The following is a 9492-nucleotide window of genomic DNA, read 5'->3' on the forward strand; positions in this document are numbered from 1 at the left end:
ACTGAGCAGAGCCACATTCTTTAAATTCCTAAGCTCAATATGCACATTTGAGATATCCAGAGAGGTTCTAGAATTTTGACAAACACACTGCAAGTATATTTAATTTTTTTCTAATTATGGTGACTACCACTGTAAATTTTAGGACTAACATGAATCCCACAGTATTTGGCATGACACTTAAGATGGCTCCTTACTCTTAAATTCTGAACCTCCTTCCAATAATTTGAATTGGATAAAGAGCAACAATCCATTGTTACAAATGCCTATCTAAATTGTTTTGTTTATTTAACACATTAGTAACATTTTTTGCTAAATTATTAACCAAAATAGTTGTCTTAACTTCCTGTGTCAAAGCAATTGCAGAAGCAGTGGTGCTAGCAATTAATGTAATTAAACTGTTTTACCAGCAATAATCAAGCCCACTACCCTTTTGTTCCTGCTTAAATCCCGACTCACTTCTTTCAGTACTTACAAGCTTTTTTCAGAAGACCATGGTTCTGTGATACTCAGGGCAATAAAAAAATAGCATGGCTTGAAACTGAAAATGGACTCCCCGACACAATTATTAAATTAATAGGCTGGCATGCCAAGGACAGGTAAGATTCTTCACAGAGCCTTACCAACCTAAGACATAAGTACATTGCTTCTGATAATGCATATTCCATGACAGGTAAGGAAGATATTCTTGGCAAAATGACCTAAGAAAGTCACAGTCTTGTTTATAAAATAAAAAAGGGGAGAGGCTGAGAGCTTTTGGGGCTGCTTGGTAAAAATCTAACATGGGCCAATTATAAGAAATTAGGCTTCAGACAGGAATCTGACATTGGGCTAGAACAAAAAAATAATCTCAGGCAGGAATCTAAATCTTAGGCTAGAACAAAGAAGTAATTTCAGGCTGGAATCTAACTCTTAGGCAAGAACAAGGATGTAGGCTTCAGACATGAAAATGACTTTGGGTTAGCACAGAGAAGTTGTTTTAGATATTTTGGTTCTCCTGATAAGCCCTTAGAAACTGTGATCACAGGAATGTTCACAGAATTTTGTTTATTGTCTTGCATGTTCCTTGACTATTTGCATCTATGGTATTGCTAGATCTTCAGCCAAAACTCTCCTTAATACTTGCATGTAACTAAAATGGTATAAAAGCAAAAACAAGGAGATGGGATGGGATAAGGGGTATTAGGGAAGGGAAATTGAGAAAGGAGATGGCATCTGAAATGTAAGTAAATAAAATATCCAATTAAAAAAATAAACGCCAGTTAAAAATGCCCAGGGTCAGAGGGCATTCGTATAGAATTCTACCAGACCTTCAAAGGAGACCTAACACCATTATTCTTCAAATTAATCCATAAAATATAAAAGAAAGAACACTATTTAATTCATTCTATGAAGCCACAAGTATTCTGTTACCTAAACTACACAAACAGTCACAAAGAGAAGTTAAGACCAATTTTCCTTATGAATATTGATACAAAAATATTCAATAAATGTCTTGCAAACAAAATCCAATAATGTATTTAAACCATAATTCACTGTGATCAATTAGGCTTCATCTCAGGGATGCGAGGTTGGTTCATTGTACAAAAATCTATTAAAAAGTAATCCACAATATAAAAAAACTCAAAGAAAAAAATGCATGGTCTTTTTCTTATATGCTGAAAAGTAATTTGACAAAATTCAACACCCTTCATGTTTTAAAATTATTGGAGATATCAGGAATCTAACACTCATTTTTAAGTATAATCAAGCAATTAACTGCAAACCTACATCCAATACCAAAATAAATGCAGAGATACTTGAAGCAATCCCACTAAAATTGGGGCAATAGAAGGATGCTCACTTTCCCCATATCTATTCAATATAGTAATAAAAGTTATAATTAGAACAAAAAGACAACAAAAAGAGATCAAGGGGATACAAATTGGCAAAGAAGAAAAGGTATCACTATTTGCAGATGATATGATAATATACAAAAGTAACCCGAAAATTCTACCAGAGAAATTCTACAGCTGATAAACAACTTTAGCCAATTGTCTGGATTAACTCAAATAAATCAATATCCTTCTTTATACAAATGATAAACAGGCTGAGACAGAAATTATGGAAACTTCTCCCTTCACAATAGCCAAAAATAATAAAATATCTTGAGGTAACGTTAACCAGAGAAATGAAAGATCTGTATGACAATAACTTCAAGTCTCTCAGTAAAGAAATCAAAGAGGATCTCAGAAAATGGAAAAATCTCCCAAGCTTGTGGATTGGCAGAATTAACATAGTAAAAATGGCCTTTCTAGCAAAGGCTATCTACCTACAGTTTCAATTCAATAGCCATCTAAATCTCAACACAATTCTTCAACAACATGGAATGAGAAATTCTCAAATTCATCATAAAAGGCAAAAACCCAGAATAGCGAAAACAATTCTTAACAATAAGAAGCAATACTACAGAGTAATAGTGATAAAAATTGCATGGTATTGGTATAGAGACATGTTGATCAATGGAATAGAACTGAAGACCTAGAAATAAAACCACACACTTACAGACAATTGATGATTGACAAAGATGCCCAAAATATCATAATGGCAAAATGAAAGCATGTTCAATAAATGGTGCTGGTATAAATGTCAGTTTGCATGTAGAAAAATAGAGCCATATTTATCACCTTGCATAAAGTTCAAGTCCAAGTGGATCATGAAGCTCAACATAAAACCATATACACTGAATCTAATAGAAGAGAAAGTGGGAAAGACCCTTCAACTCATTGGCACAGGGGAAGATTTTTTAAAGTGAACTCCAATGACTCTTACTCTAAGATCAAGAATTGATAAATGGAACCTCATGAAACTGCAAAGCTTTTATAAGGCAAAGGACATAGTCAACAGGAGAAATCAGCAGCCTACAGATTGAGAAAAAAGTCTTCACTAACCCCACATCTGATAAACGTTTAGTGTTCAAAATATATAAAAAAAAATCAAAAAGCTAATCACCAAAAACTCTATAGCCCAAACAAAGAATGAGGTATATACCTAAATAGAGAATTTGCCAAATAGAGAAATCTCAAATGGCTGAAAAGCACTTAAAGAAATGTTCGAAGTCCTTAGTGGTCAGGGAAATTCAAATCAATAAGAACTTGAATTTCCACTGTACACCAATTAGAATGGTTAAGATCAAAACCACAGACAACAGCACATTTTGATGATGCTGTGGAGAAAGAGGAACATTCCTCCACTGCGGATGAGATTGCAAGCTGGTACAAGCCTCTCTGGAAAACAATCTGAAGAGTCCTTGAAAAATTGGAAATAGATCAACCTGATGATTCAGCTGTACCACAATTGGGCAAATACACAAAAGTTGCCCCACCATGCCACAGGGGCACATTTTCCATTATGTTCATAGTGGCCTTGTTTATGATAGCCAGAAGCTTCAAACAACCCAAATGTCCCACAACTGAAGAAAGATACAGAAAATGTGGTTCATTTACACAATGGAATAATACACAGCTATTAAAAATGAGGACATCCTGAGTTTTACAGGTGAAGGAATGGTACCAGAAATTGTCATCCTGAGTGAGACTCAGACACAGAAGAACATCCATAGTAAGTACTCACTAATAAGAGGATATTACCCAAATAAAGTAGAGAACACTCAAGATACAGTCCAGAGAACTCAAAAAGAATAATAAGCTGAAGAGCCCAAGTGAGGATGCCTCAATTCCACTTTCCCACTAGTGTGGGAGAAGAACCCAGTCACAGGAGGGTGGAGTGTTGGAGGTTCCTGGGTGGAAAGGATCAGTTACTGAGTGGATGATGAAAAGAACTGAATCCCTGAGGGCCAGCAGAATGAATGAAATCAGAAAACTGTGGGAGGTAGGGGGTGGAGGAACCTTCCAGAATGTACCAGAGACCTAGGAGGTAAGAGATTCTTAGTACTCAAAGGGAGGAAGACCTTAGATGAAATGTCCTATAGTGAGGAGAGGGAACTTGTAAAGCCCACCTCCAGCAGAAAGACAGGGTTGCCATCCGACAGTCAAAAACTCTGACCAATAATTGTTCATGTCTGAAAGAACTGCAGGCATAAAAATAGAGAAAAGCCTGAGGAAAAGGAGGTCTAGCAACAGGCCCAAAGTAGGATCCAGCTCAAAGAAAGTCTCCAAGGCCTGACACTATTGTTGAGGCTATGGAGTGGTCACAAAAATGGAACTATCATGACCACACTCCAGAAGACCCAACAAGTAGTTGAAAGATGCAGATGCATATATTTACATCCAACAAATGGACAGAAGCTGGTGACCCCTGTAGTTGAATTAGGGAAAAGCTGGAAGAAGCTGAGGAGGAGGGCAACCCTGTAGAAGACCAGAAATCTCAATTAACCTAGAACCCTGAGATACCTCAAACAATGGACCACCAACCAGGCAGGCAGCATATACTAGCTGATATTGAAGCCCCTATGCATACATACAGCAGAGCACTGCTTGGTCTGGGTTCAGTCATAGAAGATGCATCTAACCCTCAAGAAACTGGAGGCCACAAGGAATGGGGAGGAATTGTGGGGTTTGGGGAAGGGGTTTGGGGGTTTGGGACATTTTCATGGAGATGGGGGCAAGAAGGTATTAGATGTGGAAAAGTCAGAGAGTATACCTGGAGTGGGATAAAACATGGAGAGTAAAAAAAGAATTAAATAAAACTAAAAAATAAAAAAATTAAAAAGTCTGAATAAATACCTCCTACATGTCTTTAAAGAAGTTAGACCATTTCTTTTAAGGATTTATATTATTTCTTTCATCTTCCTCTTCCTCCTACTCCTCTTCTTCTTCCTCCTTTTCCTCCTCCTTCTTTTCCTATTTCTCCCTTGCTGCTTTGACATAGAATGTTTCTCACCAGGCACCTATTAAACCTAGTTATATTTAGAAGTGGGTGAGTCTCTGCCTCTTTAAGGTCTCTAAGGGAGATTTTTTTTCCTAAAAAATTAAAACAAAAGTGTTGGCCTGGGTATTATCCAATGCCCATTTTGTAGTGTATGGGAGTTTCCTGACACTTCCAGGATAAAAACACAGAGAGTGCTTATTGATTGAAATATTTGTGTCTGTGTATTAGAGGCTGTAAAATAAAGGGAGAAACAGAGAGAAAGGAGGAAGGAAGCATTGCTTTTTAATTGCTGAGTAATGATCTATGCAATAGACATATCAGTGCTTTGGTCATTTCCCCAAACAAACTTTTGCATTAGCTAACAAAGATTGCAAACAAATCTATTAAAAATATGTAAGTAGAGTTTTATAAGAACATATTTTTTTCTATTGAGTCAATAATCAAGAATAAAATTTCTCAGTCCTATTCTGAATTTGTGTGGCCCTTGTATATGACACTCTGAAATATGTGTAATTGAATTTTCCAAATTATTTTGAGACATCTGTTCAGGATCTTTACTAATCTATAAGAATAACATATGACAGTTATAATAACTATGTAAATATTCTGAATTTATTACTGCATAATGCATAAATATATCAAAGAATCAAACTTTAGCCTTTAGTGATGCCTAGATCCACCCCCCAAAAAAAACTCATGAGAAGTAGTTATGAAATGATAGTGAATAAAATTTAAATTTGTCTACATTAGTGAAGTAAACCCCAGATACACAGAAAATTTTTTTCATGATAGTAATTAGAGGTAATAACTGGCACAGGCATAGATTTATGTAAGTTGCTAAGTATACTTTATAATGTCACAGGAGAGGTATAATATATATAAAATAGTCTTTAGTTGAATTGTATTTTTTAAAAAAAGAGAAAGTTGCCAAAAATAATATTTACTCTATGGGTCCCTTCAGAAAAATAGAATGGTTAGCATAGAACAAGTTAGTGTTGGAAGGAAGATCAGAAGTTCCAAGCCATCCTTGGTTACATATTAAGTCAGTATCAGTATAGACTATATATGAAACTTTCTAAAAGTAGGAAAATTACTGTAACAAGTGGTTTATCTTTGTGAATCCTGCACTTTGGAGGATGAATCATGAACAACATCAAAAGTGCAAAAAATGTTAGAACCACAGAGTATAAATAGAATTTCTCCAAACAAAAATAATTTAAGAGTTATACTTAGGGGGTTGATTATGTTGCCAGAAAATAAAAGCACTTTGAGATAAGTGTGGTGACTCTGTGATTAGGAGTGAGTAGTGCTCTTGGATAGGACTCATGTTGGGTAGCTCACTGCTATCTGAAAACTGAGTTTCAGGAAAATCTGATGCCTCTGGCACCAGTGGGCATATGCAGTTTTGTGCACACATGCATACACACATACACCCAAACACACACACACATACACACACACACACACACACACACACACCTACTCATGCTTAAAATTAATAATAGGGAAAAGGGCTTTGTTTATCTATTAGTTTAAAAGAAGTCTCTGAGTTGAATGTACTTAAAAGAGGTGCCTCATAGTCAAAGTATGAAATGTGCCAGTCTTTCACAAATCAGGTGATTTGGACACACCAGTCAAATAAATTACACTGTAGACATGGGCAACCATGAGGACAACTAGATAAATGTGGATGGAGATCAATGGTAGAGTTATTGTGTAATGTAATGGGAGGCTTATATAAAACTGAGAGATGCCTGGTCTCATGTGATATGAGCTGGTTTTTGTTTGTGTGTTGGTGTTACATAGCATTATAAGCCTTACTTTCTTTTGATATGTATTACATGTAGCTCAGGTTGTCCTCTATCTCACCTAATAGCTGAAGATGACTATGAACTTATGATCATCTTACTTTCACTTTCCAGCACTGTTAGGATTAAAGACAGGTACCAGCATGCCCTATTTTATACAGTGTTTAGGGATCAAACCCAAGACTTCATGCATGAGAATAACTCTATTTCATTTAATAACTGAAGATGGCTATGAACTTCTGATCCTATTACTTTCACTTTCCAGCATTGCTAGTATTAAAGACAGGAACCAGCATGCCCTACTTTATCCAGTTTTAGGAATCAAACCCAAGACTTCATGCATGAGAATAAAGCACTCTACCAACTAGGGTACTTCCTCAGCTCAAAGCATTCCTGTTCAGGATAAATCCAACATAGTGTTTTTATCCTTATGATGTCATGCCTATTCATTATAGCCCTCTGCTCTCTAATTTAATATTAACTTTGCACAAGACAGATACATTTGAGAAAAGGGAATTTAAATTGAGAAAATATCCCCACCAATATTTTGCCTGGGCAAGGCTTTGTTGCATTTTATTAATTGATTATTACTGTGGCAGGACCTATCTCCCTGTTGGCAGTATTATCTCTGGACTGTTGGTCCTGGGTGCTATAAAAAAGTAGGCTGAACAAGTCATGGGGAATATGCCAGTATGCAATTTTCCTACATGTCCTTTATTTCAGTTCTTATCTTCTCCAGATTCCTATCTCAGGTTTCTGGCCTGATTTCCATTGTATAAAGAACTACAAACTGAAATATGAAATAAACCCTTTCCTCTCCAAGTTGATGTTGGTCATGATGTCTTATCACCAAAATACAATCCCTAACTGAGGCAAGTCAGTAGGCCAATGTAGCTCATATGGAATACCAAGTTTTAATGTTTGCAGCAGGCCAATTAAAGCATAGAAATAATGAAGTTTGCTCGTCATGATAATGCATACCTACAATCTAAGTACCTGAAAGACAGGAGGATGTTTGTAAGTTCAGTGCAAAGTTGAGCTACATAGTGAGGTCTTGTATCAAAATATAAACAAAGCAACACAAAAAGGAAGACTAATGAGATGCTAAACAAGTAAAGCACTTGCTATGCAAGCATGATGACCTTCATCTCATTCTCAGAGCTTACATGAAGGTAGAGAGGGAACCGTACTCAGAACAGTCATGCTGACTGCCATATGTGTTCTGGAACAGGTATGCCACATATACACACACTATATAATAATAATAATAATAATAATAATAATAATAATAATAATAATAATAATAATAGTTATAATAAAAAATGTTTTAAAAATGAAAAGAAAGTTTTATTCAGGAAGATTACATTAGGCCTATAAAACTAGCACTGTGGAAGAGAAAATGGAGTAGTGTTAAGAGTTTGAGGAAAGAATAAACTATATAAAAAAAGATTAAAACCTTATAGCTTTATGTAGGTATCCTGACCAAATCAAGATATGTGGAAAGTTTATCTTACACACCAATTCAGGCTATAATCCATCACTGTTGCATCATCATTGCACCAGAAAGTAGAAGAAGCTTGAAACAAGTCAAGAGCAGAGATCAAGTACTTGATGTGTGCATGCTTACTAGTACTTAATTTGCTTTCTTTACTCTCATATACTCCAAGATCCCCATCCTAGGTAATGGTACCACAACAAGAGAGGTTCTTCCCATCTCAATTAATAGTAATCAAGATACAGCCCCCCCCAAAAATGCTCACAGACTGACTAGTATAGATAATCCTTGATTCATATTTTCTTCCCAGGCAATTGTATATGGTGTTAAGAATACATCACTAACCATCACATCTTTATTTATTGTTAGGCTGTCACACAGACACATCACTTCAGGTTTTAGACATAACTTCCAAACCCTTGTTTCCAAAGTATTGTGTGTGTGTGTGATAATGTAAAATATAGTCCAACTTAAAAGTTCTCATAGTCTTTAAAACCGTCACCACATCAAAAAAATATATCCATGATATCCTGTAGAAAATTATGTGTGTTATTGCAATGCATAATGGAATAATGTAAACATTCTTATCACAAAATGGAAGTATTTAGGAATAGGAAGCGATGGTTACACCAAAAGCCAAAATCAAACAGAGAAATGAAACCCTGTAGTTCTGGGGCTTCTCATGGAGAAATAAGCTGTGGTGTCCATTGGGACTGCCCCCCACATATACTATCTTCAGCAAACACAGCTTTTCTTTGACACTTAAACTAATTCCACTTCCCATCTCTAGACATCCTTGTTACATGTTCCATGAACCTGGTATTTCCAATATTCTTGAATCTCTACTGTAGCTTAAACTTTACCTTCTCATATACTCTTGGGGCTTCTCTGCCAGGACTCACATTCTGTCACACAGTGCTTGGCCTCAGCTGTTCTTAATGACTCTCTCACTATTGTATCTTTCATATCTTAAAATTAGAAAAATATAGACATTGCCACCAAATTTTTTGACTACCCTGAGAGGTAATATAGCTTCATTGGATCATAGCCGTATCATCTTCTCTGTGTTGACCCTTAGGAAATACTGTCTTATGGGTAGATCATCTTTGTCTTAAATTCTACTGTTCTCTTACATTGCCAGCTGCTTCCTTGTTTGTATTCTGCTTGTCCTAAATACATTTTCCCAGCTATTTTTTCTTCTCAAACTAATTCATTATCTCTCAATCCAAGTTTAGTCTCAGGTTCACTGGACATAAGCAGAGTAAGCCAGGTAGTTGATCAAAATATCATAGAAATTGCTTTTAACTTTATTGTGGATTAGAG

The sequence above is a fragment of the Arvicanthis niloticus genome, chromosome X (assembly GCF_011762505.2).
Source record: "Arvicanthis niloticus isolate mArvNil1 chromosome X, mArvNil1.pat.X, whole genome shotgun sequence".
Lineage (NCBI taxonomy): Eukaryota > Metazoa > Chordata > Mammalia > Rodentia > Muridae > Arvicanthis > Arvicanthis niloticus.